Source organism: Colobus angolensis, unplaced genomic scaffold, assembly GCF_000951035.1.
Source record: "Colobus angolensis palliatus isolate OR3802 unplaced genomic scaffold, Cang.pa_1.0 Scaffold360, whole genome shotgun sequence".
NCBI classification, from domain to species: Eukaryota; Metazoa; Chordata; class Mammalia; order Primates; family Cercopithecidae; genus Colobus; species Colobus angolensis.
Genome location: NW_012116933.1, coordinates 2032012 through 2054076, shown reverse-complemented (window position 1 = coordinate 2054076; position 22065 = coordinate 2032012). Strand labels below are relative to the sequence as shown.

General features: G+C 36.9%; 1 protein-coding gene across 2 annotated transcripts in view; it reads right to left on the bottom strand.

The window, feature by feature from the left end:
* The window catches only part of NRIP1 (nuclear receptor interacting protein 1), a 107076-nt gene that overhangs the window by 83446 nt on the left and 1565 nt on the right, over positions 1–22065 (bottom strand). For both annotated transcript variants that reach the window (XM_011953427.1, XM_011953428.1), the window contains exon 2: positions 1699–1780. The gene's annotated coding sequence lies outside the window, so the exon portion shown is untranslated. The remainder of the gene's footprint in view (positions 1–1698; positions 1781–22065) is intronic.

Below are 22065 nucleotides of genomic sequence, written 5' to 3'. Positions count from 1 at the left end.
CTCATCTTTAATTTGAAAAGATAACTCTAAATTCCATAAAATCCAGTTTCTGATTATATAATTTATTTTACTGGATAAAGTGTATATTAAATTTAACTTATTTTGGGGGTTAATTTACAAGTCCTTTCACAGACCTAATTTGCTTGTTTAAATTTCTTACTTGCTTTTGCCTTGCCCTCATAACTGACAAGAAGAGGAAGAATATGCTGGTTTGCCAATAAATAATAATCTTAAACACAGAGTTTCCATTTTAAAAGTTCAATGCAGCGTGCTGGGGAGACTTACTAAAAGACTATGTTCAACCAATCCTAGAAATTCACACTGCTTGATGGTGATTAAGAAAATCGGTAAAAACTGATTTTTGTGTTATTTCATATGAATAAAAATCATGAATATTCAGCTAATAAAGTTAAATCTGTATTACAGTAAAAGAAGGTGGCCAATTCACTACAATCTTAACAAACACATTATTTTATTAAATGTATTTACGCATCCTTCCTTCATCTGTTTCTATTCCAAGCAAGACAGCTGGCAAAAGTTTTCGAGAAGGAAAACACAAGATACAGAGGAGGTATAAGGTTGAACATTAAGAAGGATGGCTTGGATATAGATCAAGAAGACTATGTTCACCACTGACATTAGTCAAATTGGCTGGCATATTCGTATGTGGTCTATGAAGTATGCTATGGTCTGAATGTTGTATCTTCCCAAAATTCATAAATTGAAACCATATTTGCAATGTGAGGGTAATTTGGAGGTGGGGACTTTGGGGAGTAATTAGATCATGAGGGGAATGCCCTTATGAACAGGATTAGTTCATAAAAGAGGTCCCAAGAATCCTCTGACCACCTCCACCCATGTGAGGTTACGGCAAGAAGTCAGCCATCTATGAGGAACAGGTCCTTACTAGACATTAGATCTGCTGGCACCTTGGTCTTGGACTTCTCAGCCTCCAGAACTGTGAGAAATAAACTTCTGTGGTTTATAAGCCTCTCATCTATGGTATTTGTTACAGCAGCTCAAATGGACTAAGATAAGACAAAGCACAAAGTGAGTAAGTTTCTCAAAAGATGATTTTAACATAACCTTCCTTCCTAGTAATACATCGCATGTCCTGACATTCTGGGTCTACAAGCAGATAAATTATTATGCTGTTCCAATCTATCCACAAATGATCATGCAAAGAGGGAACTTAGCAAATGGATTTTCAGAGGCAAAACCAGGTGGCCTGGCGGAGTCTGTCCATGGACCCTGATAATAGACTGATCCAAATGCAGATGGCAGCTGATCCCTACACTAGAAGGTAGAGCTGTCACAGGCAGGAAGAATTTTAAGACTGCCTGAATGTTTCAGGTATACTTCACACTGTCTTAGGTAAAAAGGAACTTTATGCATCTCATTTTCAAAATCAAGACATTCTTTAAAATAGTTCTATACTAGTAAGGTAAAATGTAAATACCTCGTGTTTAAAATAGGTAAAACTGGTTTACTGTAAACCAGATGTTTTACTCGATTACACAACATTTTGATTTACCAAAATTGAAATAAAACCTTCTTTGTGACAAATGGCAAAGTAGTTTACCAATATCTAAAAATTAAAGAAATATAACAAAATGTGACATAACAGTCTTACTTTTCTACAATTGGAAAGGCTGGATAACATTTAAAAAAGTGGGGCAATGAGACAAAAGACAATACCTTCTGGCTGTGTTTCTCCCAAATGTTAAAATAATGAGTCCTGAGAACAGAGTTCTGAAATAGCTCACAATCCAAACACTTCCTGAAAATTAAGAGAAATAAGTGTTACTTCAAGTGCACCTTATCTCAAAGAGTTGTTTTACAATGGAATTTTAATGACTAACTAAATCATCTCAAAAAACAACAAAAAGATGTATTACAAGGTAAAAAAAGTATTCCTGTTCTTCATGATACATCATGCTTTCTTTGGACACAGTTGTAGACCACATGTAACAGAACAACATTCATTACAGAATTATTTGCCAAAATACACTACCCATTTTTTTTTTTCCAAGCAATTCTCCCACCTCAGTTTCCCAAGTAGCTGGGATTACAGGTGCCCAGCACTACGCCCAGCTAATTTTTGTATTTTTAGTAGAGATGAGTTTTTGCCATGTTGGCCAGGCCGGTCTCAAACTCCTGACCTCAGGTGATCTGGCCGCCTCAGCCTCCCAAAGTGCTAGGATTACAGGCGTGAGCCATCACACCCGGCCAAATACCCATCTGTGTTTATTTTACTGTAAAGACTGTCCCTATTGTCGATGATGTAAAAAGTTAATGTCAAAGATAAAGAGGAATTTCAGTCAAGGCTTCTGGGAGAAAAAGTATTAGAATTATTTAACAGTCACTGCACAGTTTGAAACACCTCATTTCTTTTCTGTACCACTAGGAACAGAAAATGTTAAACTCAGAATTAGAACCATACTAGATACAGAATGACATTGACGTGGAAAAGTTCATACTACCAGAAACAAAAGAGTGGATCAAAGTTTTTGGCCAGCAAGGGATGGAGCAAACAATTTAACATTTAAGAAACTTTATTTTGGTCAACAGGCCAATGGACAGTGCCTGAGTACCATGCTGGTTGGTATAGGATGTCAGACAGCGACACTAGAGTCCCAACTCATCTGGCTAGAAAGGACACCTACCACCCAGCCAGGCTGATTGTCTGGGCCGGGGCGATTAGGAGAGCATTGAAATAGACACTGGAGTAGTCTTAGTGATGAAGAACTGACAGTGAATGAGTGGATGAGAGAGAGTGTGCATGTGTGTGTAGCAGTAATTAAAGGCGTATATTTTTCATTGCAGTTGGTCCATCTAAAACTACCGTCTTCTCTTTTATGATATTATTTTTACTTAAGCCTGGCATGTTAATTGATTAAGGCTCTATGATTAATTGATGTCATTTATCAGACAGTTACGGAGTATCAGCTGTATACCTTGCACCATGTGGGGTATTGAGGGTTCACAGACACAGGCAGAATAACAATAAGCAAGATACAGACTAAGTGACCTACAGGTATAGTGGTGAAGAGCCTGCTTGGTTAGGATGTCGGGGAAGTATCACTCTAAGAAATTTGTTACCTTTATGTGGTTTTAAGGAGATTGAAGGGCCCCCAGTAAAAATGAAATGAAATGAAAAAGAGCTATTTTGGGAGGTTAGAATTCAGGTTTACAGATTTATTTTTATTCAAAGCTATAATCCTTGAGAACTGATCACAGGTCATAGGCTAGGAATTGAGAGTTCTAGAAGTGTAAGTCAGATCTAAGTGGCGTGTCTGATAGAAATAGAATGCTGCTATGGTGGTATCAGGGAGTTTGCATGGTACCTCCCTTATCACCAGTAGCTTCACTGTCCATTGGCCTGTTAGCATTTTACCCAAAGTAGAACATCTTTCAAGATGAGAGTCAATCCTCTCAAACCCTGCCACTACTTTATCAATTAAGTTTACATGATATTCTATATCCTTTGTTGTTATTTCAACAATGTTCACACAGTATCTTCAATCAGGAGTAGAACCCACCAAAGTTATCCATAAGGGGTGGAAGCAGCTTCTTTCAAACTCCTATTAATGTTAATATTTTGACCTCCTTCCATTAATCACAAATATTCTCAATGGCATCTAGAATGGTGAATCCTTTTCAGAAGGTTTACAATTGCCTTTGCCCAGATCCATCAGAGGAATCACTACCTATGGCAACTACAGCTTCACAAGATGTATTTCTTCAATGGTAAGACTTGAAAGTTGAATTTACTCCTTGATCCACAGGCTACAGAACAGATGCTGTATTAACAGCCATGAAAATGAACATTGACTTCCTTGTGCATCTCCATCAGAGCTCTTGAGTGACTAGGTACACAGTCAATAAGCAGTAATATGTTGATAGGAATCTTTTTTTTTTTTTTTTTTTTTCTGAGCAGTTGGTCTCAATAGGGGGCCTAAAACATTCAGCAAATCATGCTGTAAACAGATGTTCTGTCATCCATGCTTTTTCTTCCATTTATATAGCATAGGTAGAGGAGATTTAGTACAATTCTTAAGGGGCTTAGGATTTTTGGAATGGCCAAACATTGGTTTCCACTTCAAGTCACCAGCTGTATAATCCACTAACAAGAAAGTCAGTTTGTCCTTTGAGGTTTTGAGGTCAGGCATTGGTTTCTCCTCTTTAGCTATTAAAGTCCTAGATGGCATATTCATCCAACAGAAGGCTGTTTCATTTACACTGAAAATCTGCTGTTTAATGTAGACATCTTCATCAGTGATCTTACCTAGATCTTCTGGAAGCTTGCTGTAGCTTCTACATCAGCATTACCTGCTTCATCTTGCACTTTAATGTTATCCAGGCAGCTTCTATCCTTAAACTTCATGAACAAACCTCTGCTAGCTTCCAACTTTTCTTCTGCAGTTTGTTCATCTCCCCTCAGCCTTTGTGGAATTAAAGAGAGCGAGGACCCTGCTCTGGATTAGGTTTTGGCTTAAGGGAATGTTACGGCTGTTTTGATTTTCTATGCAGACTACTAAAATATTCTCCATATTAGCAATAAGGCTGTCTATTAGTCTGTTCTCACACTGTATGAAAAAATGCCCGAGACAAGGTAATTTATAAAGGAAAGAGGTTTAATTGACTCACAGTTCCACATTGTTGGGGAAGTCTCAGGAAACTTACAATCATGGCAGAAGGTGAGGGGAAAGCAAGGCACCTTCTTCACAAGGCAGCACGAAGGATAAATGCCGAGCAAAGGGGGAAAAGCCTCTTATAAAACCATCAGATCTCGGCCGGGCGCGGTGGCTCACACCTGTAATCCCAGCTCTTTGGGAGGCCAAGGCGGGCAAATCACGAGGTCGGGAGATCAAGATCATCCTGGCTAATACGGTGAAACCCCGTCTCTACTAAAAATCAAAAAATTAGCCAGGCGTGGTGGCGGGCTCCTGCAGGCCCAGCTACTCAGGAGGCTGAGGGGAGAATGGCGTCAACCCGGGAGGCGGAGCTTGCAGTGAGCCCAGATCGTACCACTGTACTCCAGCCTGGGCAACAGAGCAAGAGGCTCCGTCTCAAAAATAAATAAATAAATAAAATAAAATAAAACCCCCAGATCTCGTGAGAACTCACTATCACGAGAACAGCACAGGGGTAACTGCCTCCATGATTCAATTACCTCCACTGGCTCCCTCCCAGGACACATGGTGAGTACAGGAACTACAATTCAAGGTGAGATTTGGGTGGGGACACAGCCAAGCTACATCAGGCTGCTTTGTGTTCTTATCATTCATGTGTTCACTGGAGTAGCACTTTCAATTTCCTTTACGAACTTTTCCTTTTACATTCACAACTTGGTCAACTGGCACAAGAGGCCTAGCTTTCAGACGAGCTTGGCTTTTGACATGCCTTCCTCACTAAGCTTAATCTTTTCTAGCTCTTGATTTAAAGTAAGAGACCTACAACTTTTCCTTGCACTTAAATACTTAGAAGCCATTATAGGGTTATTAAATGGCCTAATTTCAATACTGTAGTGTCTCAAGGAACAGGGAATCCCAAGGAAAGGGAGATGAGATGGGGGAACAGCCAGTCTGTAAAGCAGTCAGACCACACTTAACAATTAAGTTCGCCGACTGATATGGGCACAGTTCTTGGTACCCTAAAACAATCACAATAGTAACACCAAAGATCACTGATTACAGATCACCGTGACTTATATAATAATATGAAAACGTTTTAAATATTGTGAGAATTATCAAAACGTGACCACAAGGACACAAAGTGAAAACATGCTGTTAAGAAAATGGTACTTGCTCAACGCAGGGCTGCCACAAACCTTCAATTTGTAAAAAACAAAATTATCTTCAAAGAACAACAAAGTGAAGCACAATGAAAGGAAGTATGCCTACACACCAGCAACACCAAAGCTATCCTACATCATTAACAGGGTATGTCACCTATGTGTATAAGTCAAAGATACCTGGAATCGTAACTACGGGCAGCATGTTCCAAAATCTTAGTTGACAGAAGGCATCTCCTCAAGATAGAGTTTATAATTATCAGACAAAAACAAACAGAACCTGAAGAGATCTCCAGGTGATTAAGAAAAGAAAAAAAAAAAAAGCCTTATCATCTCCTATTAGGACACTACTTTTTCAGGAGCTAAATAAAAACATTACCAAATCATTTTATGTAATAAAATTTAACTTTATTTTGACCTTTCTCATAAAGCAAATAAACCTCTCTATCCAATAAGGTTCCATCTGAACTATGTAAGATGATAGGCAATACCTTAATTGCATTCATTTACATGACTTTGAAACTATTCTGGGCTGAAGTCACTGACTGCAAGGTCACAGAATACAAAAAAGTAGAATGCATGTAATTTACCAAGGAGAAATGATCCACTTAGACAGTGTGGCAGCACCTTTTCCATCCTTCATTAGGGGATACTAAATACTTAATGTAATCAACAGGTGCAGACATCTCCATTTAAAATATATCACACAAATACACACACACACACACACACACATATTCATTTTACAAATATATAAATAACATTAAAATATACATTGAAGTCCATTATATATTATGGTTTTCTTCTTAAAATTAATCTGCCTAAATAGAGGTAAAGCACAATTCTACACCCTAATAGCATTTAGAATCAAAATACAATATAGGGCCATTATTTTTCCATTGTCTTGTAAAATTTCTAACACCTAATATTCAGGTTACAAAGCTATAGTTTTAGGACAAGAATTTAAAACACAGAAGGCCAAGTATGTTGAGTTCCTGCTTTCATTTTTTATAGCCTAAACAAGAATATATTCAACTAATTTGCTTAGAGAAGCACAGTTTACATGTCTCAAATCCAATAATACCACATTAATAAAAGAAAAGAGGTACAATAGATTGAAAGATTAATAAGCATAGATTACAGGGGATAATGTGTATTCTCCAAAACCTCAAGAGTATATCAAAACACACACACAAAAAAGATAACCCTACAAAATATTTCCCTTTAGCTTTGTAAAAAGGAATTGTAACACAAACTAGGCACTACTGGCACTTGAAGTTACTGGAGAAAAGGGAAGGAACTCAAAAGAATAGGATTTAGGGTACCTTTTAAATATTTATAATATTAGCACATATGCAGAATGTGAAGTATTTGTCTCGGGTTTAATACAACATTACCAAAAGATTTATTTAAGCAGTTTCCACCCATTACATCAGGTAAATCTCTCACATTTAATTTACTATCCAAGCACTTTTACACTACTCAAGCCAATCTTTTGCAACTTACAAATGATTTAATGAAAGAGAAGTAATGATATTATAAAATTTATGCTTCTTCACCCTCTCTCCCTACAGAGAAGGGCAAAACTTTTTTCACGTAAATCTATATTAGATCCAAATCATTTCAAGTGATGCTACTCCACAAAGAACACAAGGATGGACACATATTTAATTAATATATTCCTAAATAAACTTCAATACATGATGTCACTTTGTCCTTTGTAAATGAGAAATAAAATTTCTCAATCTTTTTTTAAGTTAAGCCAATCCACTTTGGATTAGCTTAGTTTTAAAATAAATGCATATACATATACAATAAAATACTAACTACTATTACTGTCTACATATAACTTTCAGTGACCACATCTGGGTATTTTAATTTTCTTTCTGTAAGAAACAATTCAGGGCCAGACATGAAATATATAATCTGTGTAACTAGGTAACAGGCAATTAATGGTTCACATTCTTTGACAAGAATAAGCTATTGACCCCAATCAGAACCTTCCAATGTTATCTCCAATGTTCTTGGCTACATTTCCATTTGAACTCAAACCTCAGAAAGAATATAATCTTCTGTTAAGATAACTTTTGTTTTCCTCAAACATTCTCTCTCTGCCTATCCCAAAAGAATGAATCAATGCTGTACGTTCCTAAGTTCATTGATTATGAGGACAATATCTGAAGATTTCATACACATAATATTGGGATCTTTCCTTTCCTTGAATATCAGAATATGTTGGAGCCAATTTCTATAACCACAACCTAGTATTTGTGTATCTTTAAATGAGCTACAATCCAGAACTGAAAATAAACTACATTAATGGCATCGCACTTAACAGCTTTCAATGAATAGGTTAGAGTCTAAGTTCAAACATACTGTTATTTTTCCTTCCATTTACTTCATACAATTAGAAAAAAATGTTCTTACCACACTCACTGTGGACTCACGTGACCACAGTACATCCTACCCTTAAAGCAAGTACACATGTGTGTATTGTTTACGTTTCTTGTTTTCCGTATATTATGATGGCTTTGACTCCTTTCTGGCTGGGAAGACATTACCCCTCCAGGGGCCAGCCAATGCTTAGAAAAGGCAAAGGACTCAACGCGCCTTTCACATGCAGACTGACCAATCCACAGCCTACCCCCTCCACCTGGCCCACACACCTAGGAGGCAATATTCCGCTGCCTGGTATCTACCAGGCAAACTAGGGACCGCTCTTACAGTTCAGAGCTTGTATAGCTATAACTTATTCAAAGCTATTATTATTATACACCTATAGCTTCTTAGTAGTAGTAGCAGTAGCATTTACCTACAGCAAATGTAAACCAGCTAATCCTAAACTTGGTTACATGCCCTGCCTTGCCTTTCCCACAGATACTCCAGAAATGGCTGCAGCCTGGTCTCTCTCCTAGCTCCTGGACCAGTGCTGGGGCTTTCTCATGTGGCCCTGAACGTCAGGCTGTGCCTCCAAGAACTCATGAGTACAATAAACTTTGTTTTCCTGAGCCTCTCCCGTGTCTCCTTTTCACATGCACCTGACTGACCACATAAAAGAACACAGAACTCTGTGTGTGTGTGCGTGTGTGTGTGTGTGCGTGTGTGTATTTTCATTTTCCCTTGTTCAGGAGGTCAATAAAAAATTATTACACCTTTAAAAAGAGGTACCTAAATAAACAAACCTACCAATTCTGTATGCAAAATTAAATCCTGGACTGGCAGTGTTTCTCAGATAACACTCAGAAAAGAACAATGTGTCTGAAACTGTAAGGAACAGGTCAAAAACACTCCATTTAAAATGTGAACACCTGCTACAGAATATGTTAATTCACAAGTCCATCTAGGAAATGTTTTTCTTCCTCCCTCACCTGTTCCCCCACCTATCTTGCATTCAACTCCATAAACAGCAGTTCTCCCCCATTATAAAACAGTTGACGGTTAAAACAATGAGCCAACCAAGAAAGGATAATATTCTATAACTGACATTTACTGCATTGGCCTTGGACTTCTAATCTTTACCAGACGGGCACACAAATCAATCCATCAGCTCATAAAGGTGTGCTTTTTTAACCTCTAAAACAGATGGGATTGGCCAGAAGTGTCTGGCATGTCAAACTGCTAATCACTGCTGCCCTTTGCACAAAATAACCCACTTAAGTTGAGGCATGGTTGCACTGTCACCGACATTAGTCTGTGGGAAACCCATTTAACTGTCACACACTCCTGCCACTCCTGCTCTCCCTTAATTAAGCCTAATGCCTTATGCTTTGACCTTTTCTTCTAGCCTATTAACCCTATCTAGTACAAGTTCAATTATGTTAAGCTAAAAACTTTGCTGTAAAATATTAAACGCCAAGCTCAAAAAATCATAAGGGACATCCTCCCAGCCCTAAGTTCTATTCACCCTGATACTCAATACATTCGAAAGTAAAACCTCACTTTCAAAGTAACACTGATACTGAAGCAAGGAGACGTTAAATGACTCACCCATTTCATAGCTTTTCCATGGCAAAGCCTCACTAAAACCTATCTAATCCCTAGTTCCAATTCTTTAATCTCCATGGTGTTTCTGATTAATAGTTAAACCACCCGGAAGTGTGTTAAGGACACTAATATTTTCACAACAAATTATTATCCTTCAACATCCTCTAGAATATGCTATGCAAAGAGGTCTAAAACAAAATAAAACTGTGACTTCAGTAGTTGAGAAGTAATGATTCCTTTCCCCTCCCACACATCGAAACTTCCTGTCCTATCCCCTCACTATTTTTCTTTTTTCCTTTTTAAAAGTAACAATGTTCATTGAGAGCTACTAAATCCTGCAACACTCACAAGATAGTATGTACAACCACTATTTTTCCCCCTGATACTTCACTGAAGTATTAATACAGCCAATGGCTTAAACTACAGAAAGCAATTACAACTTGCCACTTATCCTCACCGGACAAATTCACGCAGCATATCTTTTCAAATATGTCTTTTTTACACCTATATGCATATGAATTGCTGTTCACATTTACCAGAATTCCAAAAAACAGAACCAAAACACTTTCCATTTCACTGTAAAATAAAAAAAAAAAGTAGTCCAAACTAACATGCTATCATTAAAGATATTTGAGTTTTACCACAGTGATGTATACTGTTATCTTTCCTTTCATTAACTTCATACAATTAGAAAAAAATGGTTTTACCGCCCTCACTGTGACACTTTAAACAACTTAAAGATCAGTAACATAACACAAAATTTGAATTTCTGATTGGTGTGAAGAAATCCATATTAATTTTAGATTTTCAAAAGATTTAAAACCAGATTTTAATTTTACTTTTGCTGACTGCCCAAAGGTCCATTTTTACCTATTCTCAATATTCACAAATATTGTCAGCTTTTGCCTTTAGCAACCCTAAACTTTACAGGTTTAAAGTAACATGCCATTAAATAGAATAAACAATGATTTTGCAAAAGCAAGATCATTTAGAGTGCTGCCAAAACAATGAATAATCTCAATGAGCTAATTTATTAAAGGAGGAAAAAAAGAGAAAAAGAGTTTACAATTCAAAGTGAATGTGTCTGTGTTATTAGAATGATGCCTGCAAAGGAAAGCATTCCTTGGCATTATCGGGAAGAACACCCATGGAAGTGTAAAATGTAAAATCAACAGATCGATGTATGGTCAAAGCTAAGCAAACACTTGTATCGGGGCAACTACCAGCAACTTTAGTTTTATTCACCCTTTTCGCTGCAAAGGATAATAGTGTTAATTTCAATCAGACATTATGCCTTACCTACAACTTTTAGTTCATGAAACAGAAATTAAGTTTGGGTGTCTGCTGAGGAAACCAATGGTGGGAAATTCACACTGACAATTAATGTAGAGAAATTCATGCATTTCTATAACATACCGACTGACACTAATGAACAATGAAGGAAAAGTTGTTCAGGAACGCAGGATAAGTAGGCACTGCTGGAAAGCACACAGTAGAACACAGTGCATAAATAGTAAATGTGCTCATTTTTCTGCCCTTTTACTTCATACATGAGTCCACTAAGCTTGTTCCTTTTTGCTATGATTTACAAGCAGGTGAATACACAGACACGTAAGCCAAAAGAAATATACTGTCAAACACTCATAAAGTTACCTTTGCTTTAAAAAAAAAAAAAAACTTTGCCTTCACAAAGCAAGAAACTAGGTTAAAGTTATTTTAAAAGCATCTGTTAAAAATCAATGTTATAAATATATATCCTTATAATTCATTTATTTTTATTAGCATTTTAAAATAAATTTCTCATCTAGAAATCTCTGAGCTCCATTTCAAAATAATTTTATTTTCTGTCTCTTACCAGCAGTTATTAATGAAGTTGAATATCATGGTGTTCTAAGAGTCAGGAAATTCACCTTTAGTGAAGAGCAAATCCTAATTTTTAAAATACAAAAGGGCTTCATATACTGCTTAATCCTATAACTTACCAAATTCTGAATCATCAATTGTTCTTGACACCCTCTTAACTTTTAAGGTTACTGCACACCAAAATTAACTCTATATGTGAAATGTTAAGATTTCCACCTTCCCAAGCCATCAAATCCAATGCAGTTAAGTGTGCCCAGCTGGGGGGGTCCTTTTGACTACCGGAAGTGATGCTACGGAAACTGCCTAGAAGGCTCTAGAAATATTATTATTCATTTCCTTACAAAAAAAATGTTGTCCCCAAAAATTTTGCTAAACATGTTTTCTAATATATTATAATTTGTGTATTACTGCAGAAATGTAGTACTACAAAACAAATTATTTCAAGTACCAATTAATCATAATGTCACTAACAGTCAGTTCACTTTTTCCCTCATAATTAGTATGCCTGGAAAGAAGGTAATAAATTTTAAGGAAAAAACTATCATTCCTTTTAAAAGTCCTCATTTAAATGGACTAAAGAAAAAACATAGAAGAGCTTCCATTATTCATAAGTTATACATAATAATTAACAGCTGCTATGCATAAATACATAAAGGTCCTATTGCTGACCCAAGTGAGCCAAATTTTGCCAATGGTTGGGACTGGTACAGTTCAATTCAACAAATGCTTACAGACATCCTTCTGTGTGCCAGACACTTACAGAACCAACAGTACACTGATGAATAAGCTCCTATTCATGGAGTTCTACCAAGGAAAACAGCTATAACACAAGTTTAACTTTTACCATCAGGGTGTACACAAAACCATGAAAGAAGATCTCATCTTGTTAGAGGCTTGGGGACAGAAGTTAAGCCTACAAACTCCCTTGCCCACTGTACCATGAGGGAGAATATTCCTTTCCAATTTGTTTCACCAAGGTCAGGAGCATGGCCGGTGTGTGGTCCATGAAAAGGTCTACATATAGATTTCTTCTCTCCTGCTCTCTTTTCTAGGAGTGTAGACCAATGTGCACTTGGTTCATGGCACGTTATCATCACTGGTCCACACAGTGCCCCCTTATCTTATTTGTTACCTTTCTCAAGAGAATAGAGGAATGGGGTCCATAACCTTTGAAATACATTTCCAGTTGAACCAACAGACCCAATCACCTCCATTAATGGTGTCGGAAGACTACTCATCAGTAAAAAGTAGAGCTGGCCTGTGGGTGCTCTGGTCAACTAAAGGTATCTGGCTTTGTTCATCTACAAATAAATAACAAGTCTCCCTATTTCTTTTTAAATAGAATTCCAAATGTATGCAACACGTAAAACAATGCCACTGTATTAACATGTACATAACTGTACTCTTTGTGTTTTTTAATTCTCAGCCTGGAAATTACATTTCAAGTACTAGAATATTCAACAAATCCTAAGACTTCTATGAAGACCATGAGAAGAAAATAAGGTACTAGAACAAAAGTGAGGCAGCCAGCCATTTCTCATTCCACGTCTCAAGACCTAGTTCTTATTATTATAGATCCCTTCTTGGGGTTAGCTTGGATTTTACCGCAGGATCCATCACCAAAGGTTATTAACTATTCCTTACCACCTGGGACATGAACTCCTCCTTCTGAGACTGCTTTGACAAAAATAAACAAAAAAGTGTGAAATAAATCAAGATTTGACTGGTCATCCTAGGTCCACCCAACTGCTAGCTGAATGACTTTCAAAATGTCTTTAAATTCTTAAGGACTCAATTTCTTCCTCCGTAAAAGCAGACAGTAACTGTTTTGGACATTATAACTTAATGGCAATAACAAAAACTACAGGAAGATAAGTAATCATTTACCCCATTGTATCACATGGATCCCCTGGCAATTAAAAAAAAAAAAAAAGATGAACGAGATATTAAGAAATAAAAAGGAAAACAGAGTAAAGACGAAACAAAAATAGAGAAAGGAGGAAACCCACGAGAAAAGAAAAAGGCACATAAGCACTAAATGGTAGCATTTTATCATTATTTTATTTATAGCCTACACTAGCTGGGTGCTCTTCCATACACAAGATGCATCTAAAACCCAACTTGTTTGATAAATGGGGGGAGGACAAGGTGCCCCTAAGATAGGCGTGCTTAAATCCAGAGCAGCCATAGCTTTTATCAAATTCTCTTCCAACCTGAAAAATCTAACGATTCTATGAAATCACTTCAATTTGTGAAAGCCCAAGCAAAAGAAATTCAAAGTTATTTTAAAAAAAAAAAAAAAAGAAAAAAAGAAAATATAACTTTGACTCAGGTCAGTCAAGTATTACCAGGATAGATAAAAGCAGATTTTTAGCAATAGTTAACAATTCATTGCCTTAGGTTTTGCCACAATAATAGCAAACATCCAGATATTGGAATCAGACGGTAAATTAAAAAAAGACTGTTTTCAATCCTTATATTTGGCATCACATAGATTCACTGTATTTTAATTCTTTTTTTTTTTTTTTTAAGAAAAGCATAGATCAGTTAAGGAAGCAATATAAGTTCATTCTGATCTTTAGGAAGCCATTCTTCCCCCCATATTGTTGACTTTCACAATTTCTCTTTTTTTTATTTGGCCAAAATATAATGCATTCTCTAAACAAAAGATAGATGCAAAATGTTTCCTTTGCAGCTTTTATACAAATCTCTTGCTTTTCCAACATTATTTGGCAACTCAAAATCTAAAGCACCGTAGAAAATATTATGTTTACGAGTCTTATTATTCATCCTTGTGTCTCCAATATAGTTTCAATTTGACTATACCTTTCAGTATATATGGAACCACTCAGCTTGAATCTTTTAGGTTCAAAATTCCATAAATTTTAAATGAGGCAAGTAAAAGGAGGTGGAGAAGCTCATAACTCCATTTCTTATGGCTTTAACAATAAAAGCACATACCTAGTATGTACTTAAAAACGTACTATGTGCCACAAAGCTCCCCAACTCAACAATCTCCCTCCTGACCAGTCTACTCTCAAAATAAAGTCAACTACTCCTCATCTCTCTACTTCCACTTCCTTCCATTTCACAAATGCATTGTCAATTTCCTCTTTGTATTTCAGAGACCAGTTTATCAGCACAGCATAGTCTTGAACAAAATTGTTGTGAGTGAGGATAGGGTAATTAAAAAAAAAAAAAAATGATGTTAAGAACTGTAATAGTCAAGAGTTGTAACTTTTCAACCAGGAAGAGCTACGGTTCTGAATTTGCCACAACTGCTCCTTGAAGTGGACAAACATAATTAGCCTTGGGAACACTCAGATTAAGACCATGACAAGCTATTTTAATGAATTATATCAAGAAACATAGCTGCTTTCACTGCCTCAAATAACACCGCAGTACAACAGCTAGCATTGGAGGGAAAAGAGCCTGTGCGGCAGCCCTTGGTGACTACATTTCCCTCCAGTGCAATGCAGGCAGCAGGACATCAGCGCTTTGAGAACTAGCATGAACTGCTGCAGAATCATCGACTGGCAACAATGTGCCTTCCCAGAGAGCCTGGTCTTGCAGAATCCAGGCTATGAGGCTTGAAAATGCTGCATGAATTTTGTGGCTACCAGGTTGGGAGCAAGGTTTTTTAACGGCTTCCTGAAAATCAGATGGCAACCGGTTTTCTCTTCAAACAATGGTATATTCTTAAAGGAAATCAAATTATCAATGAAATTAGCCATGTGCCCACAGGCAAGTTAACTACTCTTGCATTTCTCAGACTAGGTTTCCTTATCTCTAAACTAGAGAAAATAATACCTGGATGTCACAGCAGAATTGGAAGGATTAAAAGACAAAATGTGTGTAAAGCTTCCAGCACAATGTCTGGCACAAAACGGTTGCCCCAAAAAGTTCAACACTCTTCCTTTCCCTGCTCCCCCTCCCAACAAAACAGCAAAAGGCAAGAGGCAAGTAACTAAACAACTTCTTAATATTCCAAGTTTCTACCCAATCATCTCTTCTTCTTTTAAAACCACAGGCTTGAAATCTTTACTGTTCACTGTCAACAACAGCATATACTGCTATAGAGTCAGAATTTTAGAATTTAGAAATCAAATCTAACCCCTTATTCAACAGATGCTGCCGGGGAAAGAAAAGGGCTTTCCTTTTATCTGTATCATCTTGCTTTAGTAGCAGAACCTAAACTCGAAAAATAAACGTGGAAGAACAAAACAGGAATACTATTTTTTAATATGTTTTTCAAAAATCAAACCTGAGCCTACATGACCCATTGTGCAAACAGTCCCTTTAGGAGAAAAACTGCAACTGTGATTAATTTCTCTTGAGAATATTTCTTATTTCCCATTTGGAGAGTTTTACATGTTTCCAAACACATTTTCTTGATGTCCTCCATGTTATTGTGTACTCTCTCCTTCCCTTAATTTGTTTCTTTTCCAGTGTATAAATCTATTGCTCTATTATAGATTATTATAATATAAACTCATAAATTCAGGAATTTAAAAAAAATCCTGAAAAGCATGCTTTTCAGAAACCATTACAATCTGTTAAACAGTTGCTCTCTCTCAACTTCTAGAAAGATCCCTCAAGAGAGAAGTCCCTTTTTCATTCCGAACTTCTAATTCTCAAATTTTGATTATGTCCTGCTAGTTACCAAAAACTCCATTATACTACTACTCTCATTTCAATATTGTACATAAACAATTTCCCATCTTACTAATGAAATGCTTTTTTAATGCAGTAACATATTTAACATGTGCACGTTATGAAGAGTATAGGCAAACTCAACTATTAAAAACATGTAACTATTAGGAAAGCCATCTTAGTCACTATATGTGACTACAGCTAAGCTTTTCTCTTAAGTATCTAAAGCAAATCACCAGACTTTTACCTAGTACCCTCATATAGTTAGATAAGAAAGTAAAAGTAAAATAATCAAAGCAGACTACGTCTAACAGCAGAAGCTCCAAACTCCTTAGTTTCTCTGTTGTGCTCAATCCTTTAGCAAATTACAGGCTTGAAAATAAGGAGTAGCTCTGACTATCACTTAACAAGTGACTAAGAAATGACTTTGTTAATTAGAAGTCCAAGGGTGAGAGGCTCCTTTCCACCAAAGCTCTGAATAAACACCAACATCAGGTCAACCAGAGCTGTCTTGGTCCCAGGAGTAGCTTAAGCTGATGACTCAAATTCCCAGCAGGATTCTAGTTTAATATTTATTGAAACTCTGAGCTTAGTCACACAGTGACTTGGAATTTAAGGCACATGGGATCTCTTCTTTCCATCCTTAAAGATATTTTTGCTAAGTGACACAAAGCTAAAGAGGCAAGATGGGTTTTAATTTAGAGTTTTTATTCCCTGAGGTGTAAAAAGTTAAAATTTTATTTTCTGGGGAGAGTGAACCATACTAGCTCTGAATTTCAAACACAACTATTAACCCTGTCAAATAATTCTATTATCAAGTTTTACAAAACTGTTTATTTTTTTTTTTTATTTTTTCTACCCCAGCCCTATGTATTGAAAGTGGACAGAAGGAAGGGAGGGAAGGAGGGAAAGAGAGGGGGAGAATGGATGAATGGATGGATGTCACAATCACCTTTCTAGCCAAAGTTGCAACATATACTGGAGTTCTTGAAATTATTTCAACCAAAAAAAGGATCATATGACTCATATATTTGTTTAGCAGGTAATTATTCACCCCATTATCTTCAAGAACAATCTATCTTAAAATTGTGTATAGCTTTTTTAAAAATCTTAATACTAAGAGGATCCTTTTTTTCATAACCCCAAAGAGTGTTTTTTTTCCCTCTATTTTCGAGTTGCCAGCCTTCTCAATTCTTTAAATCTGATTCACATTATACTACTTTTAGAGTTCTAGACTAAATGTTTATCCCTAGCATGATTCAAAGTATTAATTTCAACAAAATCCTAATATAATGATACAATGTATCACATTTATTTTTAACTCTTTCCTATTCTTCTGTTTTAAGAACTTAAGGAAAACTATTTTATGTTTCGGGTGCATTTTGATAAGCTAAAATGCCACAAATTTTGTAATGCTTCCTTTGTAATATTTGCAAGATAGTGTAGGGATCAATTTGAATTTCAAGGTTCATGATATAGAGTATATATCAGAACAGTGAGAAAAGTTAGTATAAATTCCTACTCATCTCAGTTTGTATATTTATTGCAACAAATTAAAATTGCATTTTGTAACTCACAGTAAAACAAAAGGAAAGTTCTGTTCTAAATAAACTCCAATCTTCAGAATCCTATACATTCAGTATCCATCAACCTGAACACTAAATTTCAAGAAAAAACAACAGATGGGCATCCATATAATAGTTTGCAAAGAAACCATGATAAGACTTTAGGAGTTTCTGTGGTCTCTATTTTCCCCCTACCATGAATCATAGGTAATGTGCTTAAATAAAGCATTCTTTCTGCAGTTATTTACATTGGTTATCTTTATCAAAGATCCTATAAAATAATTATCCAGTTCACCACGCAAACTTTAGCACTCAGAACACTGTTTTCCCTGTTGATGAAGACCCTCGGAAAATTCCAGATCTTAAAAGATTAAAGAAAATGTGATCTAACATTAATTCATTTTCCTCCAAACAAAGTATAACTCCTGATTCCATGCTGGTACCCAGTTTTGATCCTCTACTTTAGAGATATCTCAGAGACATTCAAAACAAAGTGGGAACATGCACAAATAGGGAACTTGTCATTTTTCACCCTCAAACAACCACTATTTATATAATATTGCTGGCCTCATAAAAGGGAACAGAGAATCCATTACCATCAGCAATTCATGCCTCTGCTTCAGCATCAGATGCAAACAGTATACAGAAACTAGATCTCTCTCCTCCATTTACTTTTTGTTCATTCCAACCTCTCGACATAATCTTTAGTTCCATTCCAATGGCCTGTTTCATCAGCTGACACTCCTGCTTTTTTACCTTCTCAAGTCTTAGCAGCTACACTGGTGTTACATTTCTCTAATTGTTGTGTTATCTAAATATTACAGGAGGAGCCTGCTCCTTCCCCCTCCCGCAAAAGTCCCTGAAAAAACAACTTAAGGAAATGCAACTTGAATCTTTTTAGTTCACAGATTCAAACTCATACATCCTGCGAGCCCCTAGCATATCTTGCTGAAATTTTTCTTTTGACTTTTCAATAGTTGTCAAGATTATTTTAATGAAAATATTTCTCTAGTTGGAAGACATGGGTATATAGGACTTTGCCAGAACGATAAATGCTTTTTCCCAGTCTTCATCCGTGTAACAGTAAATCATTATTAAACAAACACGCAAAATAATAACCACTCTAATTGTGTATCAGTCACCTGAAGGAGCAGAAGAGAAAAGTAGGAGAGTGAAGAAACTTCACCCCAACCACAGCCAAGAAGGAAAGCTGCAACCAAGGCACTTTTCACAGAAGAAAATATCCAAAGATGTAGACGCTGTTTATTTTAGAAAAGGGGAAGAAAGCAAGGGAGGGAGGGAAAGGGTAGAGAAGAGACTAGAAGTCCTCTTCTCTTACTAACCTATTAAAAACTAATTGTATCAAGCAATCTCAAATGCAAAACTGACCCTATCACAATTTAAAGTGAATAATGCTTTCCTTGACAAAAATTTGATATTTTAAACTCATTCTGGGCAAAATTATCTTTTAACCTGATACACCAAACTATTAGTTTTTCCCAAACAACAATTAGAACATGAGCTTTTAAGTTTCTTACATTCTTCATGTTTTAAAATGAAAAGCCAAATTCCTTTAACTTCATATATCCTAAGTCACTCTGATTTAAAATTACTTCTATGTCACTGTCTTCTAGCACTGGTCTGCAATAGAATCTGTGCAATTAACAATAATCTTCTTCCCTCTGATCTTTCTAGAGTCAAGGATGGCATATCTCCTTATCTTATTTGTTCCATTAGATTGGCATATTTTGCCTCATCTGTCACCTTCTATCAAACTCTGCTTTCAGATATGCGTTAATTCATTTTTAGTTGTCCTCAATGTTCTAAAATAGTGATGTTTGACAGAATTAATACAGTGCTCTAGTTCTTTCTGTTCAACCGGTATTTAATTAAAGATCTCGGAGGCTATCTTTCTCTCAGGCTATACCACTTAAAGGAGGAACACTACTTCCTCCATGGACAATGTGATAAGCCACATGGCAACAAAGCTGCCTCCCTAACTTCTCTCATGTAATAGACTGCTTTACCACATATAAACTACCAGCAAAACAGATTATCACTTGAATTCACATTGATTTTACTTTTCCTATCTCTGAACCACAACTCTGCACATGGGCTGCGTTCTCTCAACTTCTGAATTTTCCGAAATTTCTGTAGTTGTAATGCTCTCCTATATTTTTGCTTTTGTCTCATCTGGACTTCAAAAAGTTCTAATGGCATCTGATTTGGAAGAGTTCTTGAATCTCTGAAAACAACGCAGAAGTCTTTAAGCAATCAGAACCGCCTTGGCGCACAAACTGAAAACTGCGTTTCAAAATCTTTTGAATTAGTATCTTTTGGAGAGTAGCCCACTCAACTTGATATGTCATAATTTTCCATTCTAAAGGTGGCATGGATAATTTAAATTGGCACTTGCTATTCATTACTTAAATAATTGTTCTCCTGGATGGCCTTTTGAAAGCTAGTACTTCTTAATCATTTTCAACTGTATCAGAACTGTAACAGACATGTCAATTTAAGCAAACTTCATGAGCAATAAAGTAACAAACAGACTCTAGGTGGTGGTATAGGTTATTTTTTATCACGATGTTTTGCACTTATAACTGCAAGAGTCAGAAAAGCCTTTAGTCTCCTCACACATTTCTTTAGTGCAAAGTTAACAATATTTTAGGCTGTTAAAATTAGCAACATCCAAGTTCTGCAGAGTTTGGAAATGCATGTAAAACAGGCATTAAACCTGGTTTTCAACTAACTTCCCACAGGCATTAAACCTGCTTTTTCACCTAACTCATTTGAATAAAATCAACAATGAACAGTCCTTTTTTTTTTTTTTTTTTTTAATATTTTGATGTGTATTTTGCTCACACTCCTAGGGCACTTCCTAGGGTAAGTTTGGAAAGAGGTCTTTCTCCACTAGCGTATGACACAGACTAGAGTAACCAATCCTGTAACCTGCAGGGCAGTAGCTGTTCCACTAATTGATTCTCCTTCTTTGTCTCTAGGAACTATGCCCAGGCAGAAAAAAAAGTTACTATAGGTGATGAAGCCAGTGCTCCCTGAACCAAATAAACCCTATCGACATTACCAAACTGCTGGGCAAAAGCAGAGCAATTCACTTACTTGGAAGGTGAAAAACACTTCAACATACACCAGGCGGCAACCGACACTTAGGGGCCAGGCAGATGAAACACCATTTGTTTAAAAAGTCTATCATTTCACTGTCTCTTCAACAAAGGTGGAAAACTGATGATTAAACATTGAATAATGCCACCCACTTACTAAACCTATGATTCACTAATAAGCATTCAATGCAATTCATAACTTTAAAGAAGGAATTACCGAAGCCCCTTGCTTCACAAATTTGCCCAAGAAACAGAAAGAACATTCATATCACCTATAACCCGACAACCATTTTTACTATGGACACCTACAGATGGCTTCTCTTCCTCTAAGGACACAATTTCCTTCACAATCCCACATGTAACCATTTACAATACCAGAGACAAACTCCAACTCAGTTCCACCAGCCGAGTTTTTAAAAATCCTTGTGCCTCAGAACGTTTTTTCCCCCAAGTAAAATGTGCCATTAAAAAAATATTTTTAAAAAGCAAACGTGCTTATCATTGCGTACTTCTTTTACTACCTTCAGCAGCCAATTATTGACGTGATAAAAGATAGAAACTCCTGGAATGCTTCAGAGATCAACATGTGTCACAGACTCCCAGGCTGTCCGCCTCTAAGACACAGTTGGTTCCTTTGTTCCTTCAGACTGAACACCAACTCCTGATTAAAATTGGGAAACTACTTTGGAAGGGATGTGAGAGTCTGTAGAATACGTCCACGGAAACCTTCATAAAACAATATTCAATAGTAGTAAGGTGGACACAGAAGAAGGGAGAAAGGGCAGCCTCCCGGACTTCCACCGGGCTCACCCTAAATGGGAGCCGGCCCCTGGCTCCTGGTAAAATGATGGCTGAGGCCTCGGGTCCGTGAGCCACGCCATCCGGGGGAGACGGCGAGTGCGGGCAGAGCGGGCCTGGGGTCCGTTGGGGGCCAGGCGAGCTGTCCGTTTTCCTATTCACTTTCCCCAGCCGGGTATCCAGCGAGCACGGAAGGCAGGCACCCAGGCGAAAGGCGCCGCCCAGGATCCGGCTGGACAGCAGGATCGAGAGCGGCGCTGCGAGCGGTGCCCGGGCTTCGGGA